The sequence below is a fragment of the Bos indicus x Bos taurus genome, chromosome 17 (assembly GCF_003369695.1).
Source record: "Bos indicus x Bos taurus breed Angus x Brahman F1 hybrid chromosome 17, Bos_hybrid_MaternalHap_v2.0, whole genome shotgun sequence".
NCBI classification, from domain to species: domain Eukaryota; kingdom Metazoa; phylum Chordata; class Mammalia; order Artiodactyla; family Bovidae; genus Bos; species Bos indicus x Bos taurus.
Window position 1 is genome coordinate 66,305,311 of NC_040092.1, and position 18,442 is coordinate 66,323,752.

The 18,442-nt window shown below is 41.0% G+C and overlaps 1 protein-coding gene across 4 annotated transcripts in view; it reads left to right on the forward strand.

Moving 5' to 3' along the window:
* Nucleotides 1–18,442, forward strand: part of FAM160A1 (family with sequence similarity 160 member A1) — a 307,897-nt gene that overhangs the window by 78,664 nt on the left and 210,791 nt on the right. The window contains exon 2 of one of the 4 annotated variants that reach the window (XM_027513440.1): nt 4,251–4,390. The exons of 1 other annotated variant lie outside the window; for it this stretch is intronic. The gene's annotated coding sequence lies outside the window, so the exon portion shown is untranslated. The remainder of the gene's footprint in view (nt 1–4,250; nt 4,391–18,442) is intronic. 2 more of the 4 variants (XM_027513441.1, XM_027513442.1) reach the window with 2 other exon arrangements.

The following is an 18,442-nucleotide window of genomic DNA, read 5'->3' on the forward strand; positions in this document are numbered from 1 at the left end:
ATTCATTTCTAAGAGAGCTGCAGTCTCTGCTCTTCCTCCTCTGTGATGTACTGCAGTTCACTCATTCATTTTGTGATTGGGACCTTCCCAAGGCATTCAAATAACACTGCGTTTCTTGAGTGAAGAAGAGAATCTATATAATTAGTGTAAAATCTTAGGAATCAATTGGATGGAAATTGAAGATTAAAGCTTCATTTGATTGAGCTTTCCACAAAGCTTAAAAAGGAATGAAATGGACTTAATGGGTAGGTAGTTGAGGAATTGTGAGTTTAACATAGAGAAGATATGGGTTCTACCTCTGTCTTCACTGTTCACCAGCCTTTAATTTTGAACACGTCACCTACCTTGTGCATGCTAAGTCTCTTCAGTCGTGTCCGCGTCTTTGTGACGCTATAGACTGTAGCCCACAAGTCTCCTCTGTCCATGGGATTCTCCAGGCAAGAATATTGGAGTGGGTTGCCATGCTGTCCTCCAGGGGATCTTCCAGACCCAGGGATTGAACCTGCATCTCTTATGTCTCCTGCATTGTCTGACAGCTTCTTTACCACTAGCACCACCTGGGAAGCCCTGTCCCCTACCTTTCCTGTGCCTTATTTTTGTCACCTATAAAATTCATGGATTGGGCTTAGGGCCATCCATTTTAAGACTCTTGAATTATTATTACTATGGTTGAGTGGAATCAGGGAAGACTGTGGGCCTCAGTAGAACATTTTGTTCTTATCTGCAAGTTTTCACATAACCTGTCTCAGTTCAGCTCTTTTGGAGAATGAAATTATTCAATAATCAACTCATCGTCAACACTACGAATTTGAAAACTTCTTGAATTGTTTGAGGCTTGTACTTGATTGATTGGTTTGTTAATTACTCTCCAGGAAAGCACCTGATTATAGCACGGGTCAATTAATCCAATGCTATGGAAAAATCCACACCTCCTATGAAAACGCCCCTCTGCATTCATTTTGCCGATACAGGGAGAAATCTGTGATGTGGCTGTTAATTATCTTCCCCTCTCCGCCCACAACCTGCACAGCATTCATCTGATGGTTTGCTGTGCTTTTTGTGCACTCCCCACCTATTAGCAGATTTCTGAACTCAGCATAGTAGAGGTCTGAATTCACTGAATTTATGCCATCTGCAAATGAGGTTTAAATTTGTCCCTGTTTTGAAATTAGGGAAATGACATAGCCATTGCATAGAAGGATTGTGAACCTGAATTTGATTTTGTTAAGTGGAGGTAGAATGTTTTGTTAGAAGGAAAGCACTTGCCTGGGCAGAGATTTGGGTGTGACTCAATTGTGAACTGCCATCTCCTCACCCCCTTATTAGCAGGAGATGTATTTTGTTTTTAAGGGAAGTGACAAGGAGAGAATTATAAAGACCCAGTGAATTTTAAGAGAGTCCTTTCAATTTACTTTAATTCCGTTTAACCTTGCTTTCCATGTTATCCTGTGCATTACTCTCAAGGAACTCAGCTTCCTTTGAAGTCTCGAAGCGTGGCTGCTGGCGGAATCCTGCTGGTAAAATATAAGTGATTCTCAGTAAGCCCTTCCTGATACATAGGGATGCCTTGCTGCCAAGTAAAAGCATGTGTGTGATTCTCAGTAAGCCCTTCCTGATACATAGGGATGCCTTGCTGCCAAGTAAAAGCATGTGTGTGTGAGTGCCTGTAAAGGAGGGAAAGGGCAGGATGTATGGTAATGGATACTGAAGTGGGAGGAGTGTTTCTCATGAATTAGAGATGCCCTTTCATAATTCAAGAGTCTCAGAATGAGAAAAGACTTGACATCACCTGAAAAGCATCTGGAAGCAATCTGTAATCGTTAAGAGGCAGTAGGAGAGCCTGTCTCTCTCCAGTACCTGATAATAAAACAGTTCATGTGGGATTATGGAAGAAGTAGAATTCTCTCTCACTTGTAAGTCATTGTAAAATTGCTTGAGATGAAATGCCCAGAGATTTGATTGTGAATTACACTTTGAGGTCATAGGTGCTAAATATTGGAGTCAAGTGAAGAAGGCAGATTTGAAGGTACTGAAGAAATTTTAATGTGAATTTGTTTATTTGCATGTGAAGTGTTATCCCTTGCCTCTCAGGCCCCATACACACTTCTTCTGTGCCCAGGCATTACCACAACTGTATCCAGTTTTGAAGACTTTGGTCACATTAAGGTCCCTCTCTTCATCTTTATCCCTTTCACGAAACAAACATGTGTTATAAGAAACGACTTCCCAGCCTTTGAGGCATCTGTGGGTCAAACATACACACAAAACCTCTTATAGTGACTTCTAGGGAACCATCTTTTAATATACTGGGCTGTTACAGAAAAATTATGTTAATGAATGGTGCGTCCTTATTACACAGAGATTTTGAAAAGAGCTGGTATATTTGTTATACCAGTCAGTCCTAAAGGAAATCAACCCTGAATATTCATTGGAAGGACTGATGCTGAAACTCCAGTACTTTGACCACCTGATGCAAAGAGCCGACTCATTGGAAAAGACCCTGATGCTGGGAAAGATTGAAGGCAGGAGGAGAAGGGGATGACAGAGGATGAGATGGTTGGATGGCATCATCAACTGAATGGACATGGGTTTGCACAATCTCCGGGAGATAATGAAGAACAGGGAAGCCTGGTGTGCTGAAGAACATGGGGTTGCAAAGAGTCAGAAACGATTTAGCGACTGAACATTTGTTGTACTGAAACTGTGTAGTCTCATTTCAGGGGGGCCTCTGAAGGGCTCCAGTATAGCAGTCCTTTATGTCTCAGTGTAGAAAAGAATTCAGCAAGAGACAAAGTGATAGATAAGGAAGTGACTTATTAGAATAGAACATTTGTGAGGTTTACAAGTGTGTGGGTGAGAAATGCCACACCCTAAGAACTTACTGGGCTACAGTTTTATAATAAAGGAAAAGTAGGGAGGGGCAGAAGAGCTCCTTTGTCTCTCTTGGGTAGACATCATACTTCCATCATCAGCTCCTCTTCCAGGCTGGGCAGGAGAGTTTTCTTGTCTCTACATGGTCAAGCTAGGTCCACAAATTATTGTTTTTTTTTTTATGTGTGCAGAGAGTATGTCCTAGGGATCATTAACTTAATGAGCTCACTGGGGAGGATGTGAGGTTTATGCCACCATTGTTATCTTGTTTTGGGGCACGTCTCATGCTTCTGTTGCATGGTTGTGTGTTAAGCAAGCCTGCTTGGTTTTGTGGGTAAGCAGACCTTCTCTCTTGAGGAATCATTAACTTACAGGGGTCTCCCATATATTTTCTATTTATAGTCCCCTAGAGGGATTCTGTTTAATCACCTACTTTGTCCCTTTACTCTGTCCCTATCAGGAGTAGATTCTGACTTGAATTGCTCACCGTAACCTGGAAAATCCCATGGACGGAGGAGCCTGGTAGGCTACAGTCCATGGGGTTGCAAAGAGTTGGACACGACTGAGCGACTTCACTGTTTTTTGGCCTTTTGCGGTCTCTATGCTTGGGGTTAGTCTGTGCTCTCTAGGACACCTCTAGGTTATGTTCTCTGTACTGTTCGTCCTAGGTGGGACAATTTCTCAGCTTCTTCTTTTTTGGGAACCCAGGCCTTGTACTAGAAGCACTGCATCTTAGCCACTGTGTCACTAGGGAAGTCCCTTCTCAGCCTTCTTCAAGCTCACGTTTTTCTGAATGTATGGTCAGGAAGCCATGTAACTGTGCTGTGAAACATCTTCCCAGGTAGGCATGATCACATGAGATCTGTCTCTAAAACCAAAGTAAACTTTGCCCATGGGATGGCAAAAAATTGAACTTTCAACTGTCAATATTTGAATAGGTCAGAGGTGCCTGGGAATATTTGGCAAATATCACACCTTTAAAGAGAAGCAGCCTATGAAGTTTCTTGCTATTTTATATTTTGTTCTCATTATAATGTTATGTTGCTGATGCATGGATATGGGTTTATTTAATTCCACATTTTTTTTTCTCTTCTAAAAGAAGTATATAATTACTTACCGTCTCTTGGAGGACAGAAGAATCCTTCTCTCCTTTCTGCTGCCCAGTGGGAGTCTGTCATATTTGGCTAGCATTCAGACTTCTAAATAAAGATTCAATTTTTGCTTATAATTTTTTTTAAAAATTAGTGCAATCTGAGGCAGAGCCATTCAGTGCACAACAAATGGCGGTAGCTGGGAGGGGAGAAAACCTGGAGAAAAATTGATTGGGTTTTTTTAGTTTATTGATGACTGTGGGTCTCTCTCTCTCTCTTTTTTTTTAGTTGTTTTCTGTAGATTTTGTAAATATTCTTCTGGGAATTGCCAGCAGTGCCAAGTGTTGGGAAAATCTTTTCTGCCCTTCCGATAGAGTGAAGTGAGCAAACATAATCTAGCAGAAGGCTGGTGAAGAGAGTAATCACAGGTAATGTCTTTTCTTGTTACTATTGATGTGTGTTCAGTAATGTTCAGTAACAAATTAAAGAAAAATAAGCCTACTTGAATTTACACATCCAAGTGCTGACGGAAGGAAAACACAACTTGAGAGTTTTGAATTAAGTTTTATTCTGGGACTTCACTGAAGACTATAGCCTGGGAGACAGCCTCTCAGATACCTCTGAGGAGCTGCTCCAGGAGGTAAGGGAAGAGCCAGGATGTGTAGGCATGTTGAGCTTTAAAACAAAACAAAACAAAACGTGTAGTCAAACATCAAAAGATAACTGCTAATCACAGAAATAAACATTGCAAGTTAATGAGTTTAGTGCCTTTTTACTTACAGGAAGATGCAAGACATGCTCACTGAAATTATTCGTTAGATATGCATCTTAATTATCTAGGGCCAGTATCCAGAGCACAGAGTGCTTCCTGTTTTTCTCTATCCTGAATTGCCCTTGGGGCGTACCATCAGTGGGCGTGGGGGTGCTGCAGTGGCTGATGGCTTGGTACTTGTTTACTGGAATGACAGGCAACATCCCTTGTCCACAGAGGTGAACATTATCTTGTTCAAAGCAGTCTTTCTGAGAGACTGCGCTCTCTGCTCTACTCAAAACATTAAAAAAAATTATATATTTGACTAAACTGGATCTTAGTTCCCGCATGTGAACTCTTGGTTACACCTGTGGGATCGAACCCAGCTCCCTGCATTAGGAGGGTGGCATCTTAGCCACTGGACCACTGGGGAAGTCCCAAAGATTTTTTTTTTCTTTGGGAACTGCATCTGAATCCTCTGGTGGCATTCTTTTAAGCATCCTATTTTCTGTGGCGGTAAATGTAAACCCTAGGAGGGTGTTTTGGGAAGTAGTCTAAATTTCTTCAGAGCTGCACTATGGGATCTGGGAAGTTCTAATTTTGATCAAAAACCAGAAGGAGGAATAATGTAATGAAACCAGTTTCTCTCTGTATAATTTGTATGAGTGTTTGAAGTCTTATACACTATATTGAAAGTTACTTCTAAAAAGTGGTGACTCTGAGTTTCAAACAGTCATATAATAGTATTGTTATTAGACTTGTAGCTTACAGAGAAGCATATGCTGTTTATTTGTATGTAAATATTGCTATTCTTTCTTATTAAAATTGATCAATTTGTCAATTGTCTATCAGGTTGAATAAGATGAGATTTAATTTCCTTATAAGATATATTTCTAAGGCTCTGTAATTTGCATCTTATTAGAGGTGTGTTTTGCATTGTAAAGTGTTGTTATAGTACTTGTTAAAAATGCACAATGAAAATTCAGATTAGTAGGACTAAGTGCCAAATCTAGTGTGTCATAATCTGAATCAGAGTGCTAAGGGGGAAGGGTTTGGGAATTTTACAAGTGACTGCCACCCAAGATGGACACCGCCAATGCAATGAAAGCATACTTCCACCTAATCTTTTATTTTGGATTTAAAGGTATTACAATCACCTTGATTTTTGCTTTGAATAAAACAATGCTGGTATTTTTAGTATACTGTTTTGACACAGGATTATGTTCTCAAGTGGGCTTCCCTGGTGGCTTAGCTGGTAAAGAATCAGCCTGCAGTGCAGGAGACTCGGGTTCCATTCCTGGGTTGAAAAGATCCCCTGGAGGAGGGAACAGCTACCCACTCCAGAATTCTTGCCTGGAGAATTCCATGGACTGTATAGTCCATGGGGTCACAAAGAGCCAGACACGACTGAGCAACTTTCACTTATGTTCTCAAGTTGCATGTTGTTAGATCAAATTACAGTTATTTGAACTTTATGTCTCAATTTAAAATGAGTATATTTTTCCTTGGATGCAGATGGATAAATTTGTTTTTGACAGCTAGATGGCAAATAACTAAGTTTTATGAAATATCTTCTTGGTTTGCTAGTAAGTTGTACCTCAGGTATCTTATTCAGCTTGTGGTAAAGAGTGATGGGATAGGTCTTAGAGGCTCCTGGAGTCTGTGCTTTGCTACTGTAGCATCCAGGCCAGCATTACTCAGTAAACACTGTGAAGAAAGCTTTGCTGTGCAATTTATGGTTCGGACAGACCAAATCTTTTCTTTATAGTACTGAGATTTTATGAAGTTCTTTGAATCCCCCAAATGAAAGCAAGTATTAATATTGAATACTAGACTTTGATAGGATATTTTCATTGCCATGTACATTCTTTAGTAATCCTTCCTACAAAGTTATTAATTTTACAGAAAGTAAGCTTTGTGTATAAAGTGTGTTATTTTTTAGATATTTTAAATCTAAAAAATTTATTTATAAACATTATAAATAAATCATTTATTTGTACTATTTATTTATAAATAGACATATTTCTTTTTTCTTTTTTATAAATTTATTCATTTTAATTGGAGGCTAATTACTTTACAGTATTGTAGTGGTTTGCCATACATTGCCATGAATCAGCCACGGGTGTACATGTGTTCCCCATCCTGAAGCCCCCTCCCACCTCCCTCCCCATCCCATCCCTCTGGGTCGTCCCAGTGGACCAGCCCAGAGCACCCTGTCTCATCCATCAAACCTAGACTGGCAGTCTGTTTCACATGTGATAATATACATGTTTCAATGGCATTCTCCCAAATCATCCCACCCTCACCCTAATAAATCATTTATTTGCAGTTCAGTTCAGTTAAGTTGCTCAGTCGTGTCCGACTGTTTGCGACCCCATGAATAGCAGCACACCAGGCCTCCCTGTCCATCACCAACTCCCGGAGTCCACCCAAACTCATGTCCATCAAGTCGGCGATGCCATCCAGCCATCTCACCCTCTGTTGTCCCCTTCTCCTCCTGCCCCCAATCCCTCCCAGCATCAGGGTCTTTTCCAGTGAGTCAGCTCTTCGCATGAGGTGGCCAAAGTACTGGAGTTTCAGCTTTAGCATCATTCCTTCCAAAGAACACCCAGGGCTGATCTCCTCTAGGATGGACTGGTTGGATCTCTTTGCAGTCCAAGGGACTCTCAAGAGTCTTCTCCAACACCACAGTTCAAAAGCATCAATTCTTTTTATTTATCAATTATTTGTAGTATTTATTTATAAATAGACATATTTCCTAAATTTATTGATATTATAAATAAATACTGAAATATTTTTAGGTATTTTATAATCAGATTATACTTTTACTTTAAAAGACACATACAGTATTATATCATTCTATGTATGTTAATATTAAGAGAAATATACTTTATGTAAGATAAAAATGACTATAGACTTATAAGTTAAGGCCATTATAAGAAAATATTTCATTGTGTATACTTAAAAATTGTGTTAAAACGCACAACACAAAATTTACCGTTTTAGCAAATTTCAAGCATGTAGTTCCAGTATTATAAGTATATTCACATTGTTGTGCAACCAGTTTCCATAGTGAAACTCTGTAGCCATTAAACAGCTGCTCATTCTCCCTGCCCCCTGCACCTGGCAGCCACCTTTCTTTTTTTTTGTCTCTGTGAATTTAACTGTTCTGTGTACCTCATGGAAGTGGATTCATGTGGTATTTGTCTTCTTGTGACAGGCTCATTTTACTTATAGTAATGTTCTCACAGTTCATCCATTTGTTAGAATTTCCTTCCTTTTTAAGGGTGAATAATATTTCTTATACACACACACACACACATTACATTTTGTTTATCCATTCATTCATTATTAACGGACATCTGGGTTGCTTCAGCCTTTTGAATGTTATGAATAAGCTACTTGTACATGGGTGTGTAAATAATCTGTTTGCATTCCTGCTTTCAGCTGTTTTGGATATATATCTTAAAGTGGAATAGCTGGGTCACATATTAATTCTATTTTAAATTTTTTGAAGGACCACCTTACTGTTTTCCACATCAGCCAAGCCATTTTATATTTCTACCAGAAGTGCACAAGCATTCCAGTTTCTTTATATCCTCCCCAACACTGGGTTTTAGTATTTTTTTGTTTTTGTTTTTGGTGATGATAGCCATCCTGATGTGTATGAAGTGATGTCGCATGGTTTTGATTTGCATTTCAATAATGATTAGTGATGTTAAACATCTTTCGTATGCTTCTTAGCCATTCATATACGGATAAATGTTTAGTCACGTCTTTCGCCCATGTTTTAATCAGGTTGTTTGTCTTTTTGTTATTGAGTTATAGGAGTTGTTTATTATGTTCTGAATCTTAACTCTTTATCAGATATATGGTTTATAATTAAGATTTGGGGCTTCCCTAGTAGCTTAACTGGTAAAAAACCCACCTGCAACACAGGAGACCCCAGTTCGATTCCTGAGTCAGAATCCACTGGAGAAGGGATAGGCTACCCACTCCAGTATTCTTGGGCTTCCCTGGTGGCTCAGCTGGTAAAGAATCCACCTGCAATGTGGGAGACCTGGGTTTGATCCCTGGGTTGGGAAGATCCCCTGGAGAAGGGAAAGGCTACCCACTCCTGTATTCTGGCCTGAGGAATTCCATGGACATTCCAAGTCCATGGGGTCACAAAGAGTTGAACATGACTGAACGACTTTCACTTTCACTTTCTTTAGACTAAGATTTAATAATTGACAGTAAGCATAGAGCCTGTGTTTAAATTTTAAGTTAGCTGTTTGGTGGGCAGTTACATTATATTTGGGATTTGATTATGGTAAACTCTGAATTTTGGTCTTCAGGTAGGTGGGCTAGTGTGTGTGTGTGTCTTGTCTCAGGGCTTGACAAAGGAGAGATCCTCTAATGTCTTAGGAAGCTTTTGTTTCAAGACCATAAGCAGAATCAACATTTTTATGGTGAAGGATAGCTAGTAATGAATCCTGGGAAAAAAATTAATGACAGTTCAAACCATTAACCTGTCTGGGTAGCCTGATTTTGCTTCTAAGCTCTAAAAAGTGATACATTTGTTGACAGAAGGATACTTAGACTGACTTTGAAAAGTTCAGAACCCAGACCTTGTGCCTTTAGAAGTGAGGTTATTTTGGGGAAGACAGGAGGGTGTTGGGAGTTGGGTGGGAGGAGTCCAAAAGCAAATATATGTAACAAAGAGGAAAGCCTGGGCAAAGATGCTCCGAAGGAAGAGGGAGCGGCTTAGCGAAGGAAGAGGGAGCAGCTTAGCTGGATGTAGGAGTCCCATGGACATTGAAAGGATCTAACCCTTGGATGTATTACTTTCTTTGAAGGAAATGACAGCAGGTTCTAGAGCTAGCCCAGGAACAACCACAAGTGAGAAATTGGCTTGAAAAAGGGTGCAAACAATATGATATAAAATGTGCGTGACAGCCCCAAGGGGATGTTGCCAGTGGGATTCATCGTTACGGATTTTGGAGGTGTGCTCAGAACCGTGAGACAGATAGCAGGTAGACAGAGGCAATTACAGATCTTCTGATCTGGTGAGAGAATAATATATTTGAATGTAGTGTTTCAGGGCTAGGAGCTGTCTGCATGAGCAGAGAGGAGCGGTCAGAGCAGTGTTAGAATGCTGTTCTTTCTAATGTAATACCAGAAGGTCTGAGTCATGCAGAATTAAGGTGGTGGTGGTGAGGAGAGGATGTTTCTCTGTGGCTTCTCTGGCTTTGTGTGGAACCAATGGGAAACCATGTTTGAAAGTTGTTTTGAATAAAAATTTAGCCTCAAGACTATTTGGGGATTAGATTTCCTGAGTAAATAACACAAAAAGATACTTAAAAGTGACTTCTTACAGTCAAATAATTAAAACAGCTGCCTAATGCTGTCATTCTGATCATACCTTTTCATAATTTTGTAGATTTTAAAATTATGACCTGTCTCTACCCTGTTTTGTGAATGTGGTCTTCATTTATTCAGTCATTTTGGTCTCTTCTCCCTGACCCTTGTAGTTTCATTCTAGCTTAGTTTAGTCTGGGTCTTTTCCAGCTTTCTGTGTTTTTTCCAGTTGACCAGAAGGGCTTAGAATACATTTGTGAAGTTTATATTTCGTCATGTTTTCTGTTTCATTTTCAGCATCATTTCTGAAATGCGCTACCTTTTCTTTAAGGGTACAGGTCGCATTGAGTTGATGTACACAGAGTGTCAGTTGCTCAGTCGTGTCTGACTCTTTGTGACCCCATGGACTGTAGCCCCCCAGGCTCCTCTGTCCATGGGATTCTCCAGGCAAGAATACTGGAGTGGGTTGCCATTCCCTTTCTGGGATCCCTTTTGATCTCAACCTAGGGATCAAACCCGAGTTTCCCTCATTGCAGGCAGATTCTTTACCGTCTGAGCCACCAGGGAAGCCCTTAGGAAACTCTCTAATGACTAGTCCACACCAGAGATTCTCAAAGTGTGGTCCCTAGGTGAGCAGCAGCAGCCTCACCTCACACTTGTTAGAAATGTGAGTTCTTGGGCTGAATCAGAAGCTCCTGCAGTAGTCTCAGTTTGTATTTAACAAGCTCTCTGGGTGATTCTGATACAAGTTAGAGTGTGAGGACTGCTCCACATGTCTCGTTAGCTGTGTGCAGTTGTCTAGGCTTTTCATTTTCTCTATCCCTTGGTCTTCTGATCAGAAAGATCAGGGGTTCCCAGATGTTGGTGTGTGCATGAATGGTCTGGTAAGTGTCTTTAACACATTTCAGAGATCAGTACACTTTCCCTAACTGTCTACCCAGAGATTCGGATGCCATGGTCTTAGATTCGGATGCAGTTATCTGCTTTACAGCAGGCTTTCCAGAATACATCTCATATCCGGAATCTGGACCAATGGCTATCTCTCTTTCCTCCAAGCCCCAAAGTGATGTGATTTAAAGTGGCTTTTCAGGTCCAGTAACTGAAAGCTTAGGGGACAGTTGAACTTTATTTTCAAAATGCAGTTTGGATTACTTTTCAGTAAAGCCATTGTGTTCTGCTTTCTTTCCTTAAAAAATGTGATTCTTTCTTGGCCACTCAGGTTACTGTATGAGATTTTTCTCAGGCTTAGCCTCATTGATAAAGCAGTTTGATTGGACCGTTTGCTCACTAAAAGAGCCCTCTGCCTCTTATCAACTTGGAGATTTCACTCTGGGGTTCTTATGATAATTTACGAACAGTGTTAATAACCTGTAAATACTGGTTCTTAGGGAATGCTCTTTTTCGTTCGGATCTTTTTGTCCCCACTCTTGATTTGCAGCCTTTAAGCTGGTGCCCTGTGCATGATGGTGTGCCTCCCTCGTCTCACCGTCATTCGTGTTTTTGTCTCTTTAGTTGTTACGGTACAGCTTTATTAGAATTGTTTTCTGTGAGTCTTCCTCTTGTCTCAGTGGCTGCTCCTTCCGTCTTTTCCCCTCTGTCTGTCCCTTGAGTGTCCGTGTTCCCTGGGAGCTGCCCGAGTTCTTTTCTCTGCATCTTACTACATCTTACTCCGTCCCCTCGGGGCTTGCTTCTTCCTGTCTGCCGGGGCCTGGGTCAGATGTCACCCTACACCACCCTTGATCAAGGAGGATCTGACTCTCACTGCTCTCCTCTGAGCTGCAGCCCATATCCCCAACTGCCTCCTGCGTGTCCCACAGGCAGATAAGGTGAATGTATCTGAACTTGAACTTATCATTCTTCTTCCCCAGAACTTGTGCTTCCTCTTGTGTCCCCTGTCTTGGTGAATGGCGTCACCATCACTTTGCATGTGGCTAGCATTTATTCAGCATCTTCTATATGCCATGTCCTGTTCTGAGAACTTCCATGTAACTCCTCACAAATCCTCTGAGATTATATTATTATTCCCATTATACAGATGCAGAAACTGAAACACATGGGGTTTAAGTGAAGGTCACAAAACCACTCACTGATGGAGATGGAATCCTGGAGCATGGAGTCTTAATCGTGCTTCCTCTCCCAAGCTAGACCCCTCAGATCTCCCTTCCCCACGTCTTCTTGCCCCTGCACATCTTCTCAGTCCTCTCCAGTTCACCTACTAATCTCTCTTCAAAGCACACTTCCTCTTCTCTGCATTCCATTGTAAGTACTCTAGTCATGACCTCCTTCATCTCTTGTCCCCCTATTATAGTATGTTCTCTTTCCAGCCATTTCTTTATAATTATTGCCAAAGTGTTATTCTTGCCAGCAGTAAGTCTCATGTGACACTTTCCTGCATCTGTCAGCCTAACCCTTCTCAATCGGTCATTCAGTGTTGGGCAAAGCCTCTATTATCCTCTTCATTGTTGAGCAAGCCCCACCAGTTTGGAGGAACAGGATGATTCTACCATTTAAAGAATCAAGGTAGAGAGCTCAAGAGTTGTTGCCTCTTTTGGTCCTTAATTTCGATTTATTTTAATAAAGGAATGATTAAAAAACAACTCCAGAGTCTAGTCTGGCCAGAGAGGGACGGCCTCTGTGGTTTCGGCGGTGCCTGGGAAGAGTGGTCTCGCACTCCATGTGTGTGTTCCAGCTGGGGTAAACTGCTTGCACTGCCCGTAACGGGTCACATTCTCCCTGTTCCGCTGGGTCTGTGCACATGCTGTTTCCTCTTCTGCAGTACTCTTCCTTCATTGCCCTGTTGGGTAACACTGGCTAATACATCCATCTCCATTTTCAGATCTCAACTTAGATTCCCTTTCACCTGGGAAGCTTTCTCTGATCCCATTTGCCTTCCAAACAAGAGGTTGGGATAAATACTGCCATATGATATCATAGCGTGCCACCCTTTCCCTGCCATAGTGTTAGTCGCTCAGTTGTGTCTGAGTCTTTGCTGCCACATGGACTGTAGGCCACCAGGCGCCTCTGTCCATGGGATTCACCAGGCAAGAATACTGGAGTGGGGAGCCATTCCCTCATGACTCATCAAACTTTGTTTTAATTGTTTGGTTGCTTCATTTTAACTACAAGCCACATCTTATGTATTTCTGTGCTTCTACCTCCAAGCATAGATGTTCAATAGAGATTGATTGTGTGGAATAATAAATGAGTATTTAAATGAGCTAATTGATTTTAGCCAATTCTACCTGCTTCTTACCTTTGTAAAATAACTCTGGCAGGTTATAATAACCTTTGTATAATAACTCCAGCAGATCAGTTAGGGTTCAGTTTACCCAAAAATAACTACAGGAATCAATGGTTTAAACAAATTTGGGGATTTTTTTTCTTCACATGAAATAAGTCTGGGACTAAGCTATCCAGGCTTGGTAGACTGGTTCCTTGGTTATCAGGGACCCCAGGTTCCTTCTGTCTTTATGCTCCACTCTTCTGAGTGGGATCCTTGCCCTCATGTTCTCATCTCAAATATGTGCCAGGAGTCTGGCATCTGCAGGCCCTCACTCCAGGAAAGAGGAGAAGGTCAAAAAAGCAAAAAGGAGCTGGCCAGCAGTGTGCCTCCAGCCTTTATACCTTTCAGGGACTTTCCTGAAAGGCCTTCCGAGGGTATTACTTTCTACCCCTTGATGAGACAGTTATCATAGCATCGCCTCTGCTGCAGGGGAGACTGGGAGATACTGTTTTTATGCTTTTGGTCTTTGCTTCTTGCTACACAATTGGGGTTCTGTTAATAAAGAAGGAGAGGATAGATACTGAGTGGTAACCAGAAGCTTCTACATAGCTTAGGATGATTTCCTCTTCAGTGGTCATAGACAGATTAGTAAGAAATTGGCAGAACAGTATGTCAGCATTTTAAAAAAGTATGTATATAATGTAACTTTGAAAAGAACCTTACCTCTTTGTGATCCTAGCTATTTTATATAAAATCAGCAACTTTTTTGGGTATTTTAAGGAGATTTAATTGCAGGCACCTAAAAAATCTAAATAATTACTTTCATGAATCATTTTCTTCTAGATATTTGCACTTGTTGATTTAAGAGTATACGTTCTTAGTATATGGATGTTAATTGTACTATTCCTTCATCTTTTACTGTTGGTCTTGAAATTTTTCAAGATTTAAAAAGTGGGGAAATGTTAAAAGTAATAACAAAATAAATAATTGTCTCAAAAGGTAAAAATAAATGCATTAAAAAAGAGTATACTAGACTTCCCTGGTGGTCCAGTGGTTGGGAATCTGCCTGCCAGCGCAGGGGACGTGGGTTTGGTCCCTGATCCGGGAAGACCCACGTGCTGCAGGGCCACTGAGCCCGTGTGATGCAACCGCTGACGCTCATGCACTCTGGGGCCTGTGAGTGGGCTCTTTTGGGGGTGGGGGAGGTTTAAAAAGACTTGTTTAATAAAATATCAGGATAAGACCAGGCAGGGCAGGTTGGGGGGGGGTCACCCGGAAGCATAAGTGCCCTTGGGGCCCTCCCCCTGCACCCCCCTTGAGAGGCTATGGCTCAGTGGCTGGAGCCAGGACCCCAGACACTGGGGCTCTGCAGCAAGACAAGCCACTGTGCCCCCCAACTGGAGAAAGCTTGTGAGCAGCAATGAAGACCCAGCACAGCCATAAATAAATAGATAAAAACTAAAAAAAAAAAAAAAAAAAGATACCTTCTAAAGTCTCATTAAGATGTGCCCCAGAGAACCCTGTTACACTGTTTGGTGGGAATGCAAACTAGTACAGCCACTATGGAGAACAGTGTGGAGGTTCCTTAAAAAACTGGAAATAGAACTGCCATATGACCCAGCAGTCCCACTGTTGGGCATACACACCAAGGAAACCAGAATTGAAATAGACACATGTACCCCAGTGTTCATTGCAGTACTGTTTACAATAGCTAGGACATAGAAGCAACCTAGATGTCCATCAGCAGACAACTGGATAAGAAAGCTGTGGTACATACACACAATGGAATATTACTCTGCTATTAAAAAGAATGCATTTGAATTGGTTCTAATGAGGTGGATGAAACTGGAGCCTATTATTATACAGAGTGAAGTAAGTCAGAAAGAAAAACACCAATATAGTATATTAACGCATATATATGGAATTTAGAAAGATGGTAATGAAGACCCTATATGCGAGACAGCGAAAGAGACACAGATGTAAAGAATAGACTTTTGGACTCTGTGGGAGAAGACAAGGGTGGGATGATTTGAGAGAATAGCATTGAAACATGTATAGTACCATTTGTGAAATAGATCGCCAGTCCAGGTTCGATGCATGATACAGGACGCTCGGGGCTGGTGCACTGGGATGACCCTGAGGGATGGGATGGGCAGGGAGGTGGGAGGGGGGTTCAGGATGGGGATCACATGTACACCCGTGGCTGATTCATGTCAATGTATGGCAAAACCACTACAATATTGTAAAGTAATTAGCCTCCAATTAAAATAAATAAATAAAAAATAAAAGCAAAAAAAATAATAAATTAAAAAAAATATATATGTACCCAAGAATCTACTGGTGGGAATGTAGATTGCTGGAACAGTTTACAGTAGATATTAAGAAATCTAAATTTTATAAATTAGATTTTTTTGAGAATTAAATGATTTGGGAAAATGCTCAGGATGTAAAATTTAATGAAAGGAGAAGGAATCAAGATTTAATTTTTTTAAATTCTTCAAAAAAATCAAATTTTAATAGTTGTCTCTCATTCCATTATATGGATTTCCCTTATATATATGTTTAATCCTTCTTTTGGGCTACCCTGGTGGCTCAGTCAGTAAAGAATCCACCTGCAATGCAGGAGACCTGGGTTTGATCCCTGGGTTGGGAAGATCCCCTGGAGGAGGCATGGCAAACCACTCCAGTGTTCTTGCCTGGAGAATCCCCATGGACAGAGGAGCCTGGCGGGCTGCAGTCTCTGCGGTCTCAAAGAGTCAGACACGACTGAGCAACTAAGCACAGCACAGTCCTTCTTTTATTACTGAGCACTTTGCTAGTTCCAATTGTTCACTATTAGAAGTAATCTTCAATGAAAGACAGTATATTTTTATTTAATTTTGTTTAGATTTCTGGGTTTTTATGATAGATTTATAAAAGAATGAGCAGACAAAATTAAAGGTATAGATCTCTTATTTGTTGCAATCTGTTGCCAAATGTTTTGCTAAATGTGTGTATGACATTCACATATATTGTACTTCTGACTTTGTAAAATTTGTGAAATTACTAGAAAGTATGGAAAAAAGACTACCAAGAAATATATTAAAGCTTTAAAAATAGTTTTTCATGTGGTGGTGCTTTGAGTGATAATTATTTTCTTTATATTTTCTCTCTCTATATTTTCTGCAGTGATTATATATTGTTTTATAATTTAAAAATAATTTAAGTTGAAAATAAAGAATAGGTCTTCTGGGAAATCCCTTGTGGTCCAGTGGTCAGGACTCCTGAACTTCACTGTCAAAGGCTCAGGTTAGATCCCTGGTCGGGGAACTGAAATCCCTGGAAGCCTTGTTTGGAGGCCAAAAAAACCAAAACAAAACAAAAAAAGAATATGCTAAGCTGCTGCTTTGCTAGCATCAAAGGAGATTTTTTTTTCCTCTTCCCACTATGCCATGCAGCTTATGGGACCTTAGTTCCCCAAGCAGGGATTGAGCCCTGGCTCTGGAAATGATTTTCTCTTCCCACTATGCCATGCAGCTTACGGGACCTTAGTTCCCCAAGCAGGGATTGAGCCCTGGCTCTGGAAATGATTTTCTCTTCCCACTATGCCATGCAGCTTACGGGATCTTAGTCCCCCAGCCAGGGATTGAGCCCTGGCTCTGGAAATGATTTCCTCTTCCCACTATGCCATGCAGCTTACGGGATCTTAGTCCCCCAGCCAGGGATTGAGCCCTGGCTCTGGAAATGATTTCCTCTTCCCACTATGCCATGCAGCTTACGGGACCTTAGTTCCCCAACCAGGGATTGAGCCCTGGCTCTGGAAATGATTTCCTCTTCCCACTATGCCATGCATCTTACGGGACCTTAGTTCCCCAACCAGGGATTGAGCCCTGGCTCTGGAAATGATTTCCTCTTCCCACTATGCCATGCAGCTTACGGGACCTTAGTTCCCCAACCAGGGATTGAGCCCTGGCTCTGGAAATGAAAGTGCTGAGTCCTAACCTCTGGACCTCCAGGGAATTCCCAAAGGAGAAATTTTAATGTTGCTTTTGTATCGAAGAAGAATAAGCACACAACAGATGGATCCTTTAAGGTTAGACATGTTTTACTGAATTTGTTTAGAGGTATTTTCTCCATTTTTCCTAGTAATTTGAGTGAGTGAGTGAAAATCGCTCAGTTGTGTCCGACTCTTTGCAACCCCATGGACTGTAGCCCACCAGGCTCTACTCTGTCCATGGGTTTCTTCAGGCAAGAATACTAGAGTAGGTTGCCATTCCCTTCTCCAGGGGATCTTCCCAAACCAGGGATCGAACCCAGCTCTCCTGTTTTATCTTCTTTTAGTTTTGCTTCCTTTTGGTCTTTACCCTGCTGGGGTCTTTGGGAACTGGTGTATGTGTAACAGCATCTACCATACCTCTTCATTTTAGCTTAGGCTGGATTTGAAGAGCCAAAGCAGGAAAACACCTAAGGAGACCTGAGACTCACAGAGAAATAAATTATAGCTGCTGTTTCTTTTAGCTTTGCTTTCCTGTTCTTATTTATTTATTTTTTTAGAAATGTAATCTCTCCTTTTATCAACCTTTATCATTTCATACTGTAAGAAAGTGAAATCACTTAAAGGGAGATAACCCTTATGAATCTGCTGAGTGTTAGACCTTGCTTAATGGAATCTAGTAAACTGAAATAAAAATTCTGGGTCTTTTTTTCCCCCCAGTGGTATTTATTGTAACTGTTAAAAACAAGAGCACCACATAGCTTCAATTCTCACATTCAGTAGCTAGATTGTAGTATTAGATGGTTCTAGGGTCATTTTTAGCTTGTCATTGTTTCCAGGGTAATCTTCTTAAAATATGAGTTCATATTTTTTTCTAGAGGCAAAAGTTGAAATGATTGTGGAGTGCATGGATGGGTTCATGAAACTGACCCTTGATCAGTATAAGGTGTCCCAGTAACCTATTTCATATTCATAGACTCTGTAGTCTGGGATAGATTAATTTTAGAGATGCATTGCAGAATGTTAGATAAGGCGAGAGAGTGTGGAAAACATGTTCTATAAACCAAAGTAGTGTCGGTTACGAAACAGCAACAAAAGCAAACTCCTCAGTCAGCGATATACAGTTGGGGATTTGGAGACGTAGGGATGGGAATGAAGGGTTTGGGCTGCGTTCAGAAGCGAAAGGGCAGATT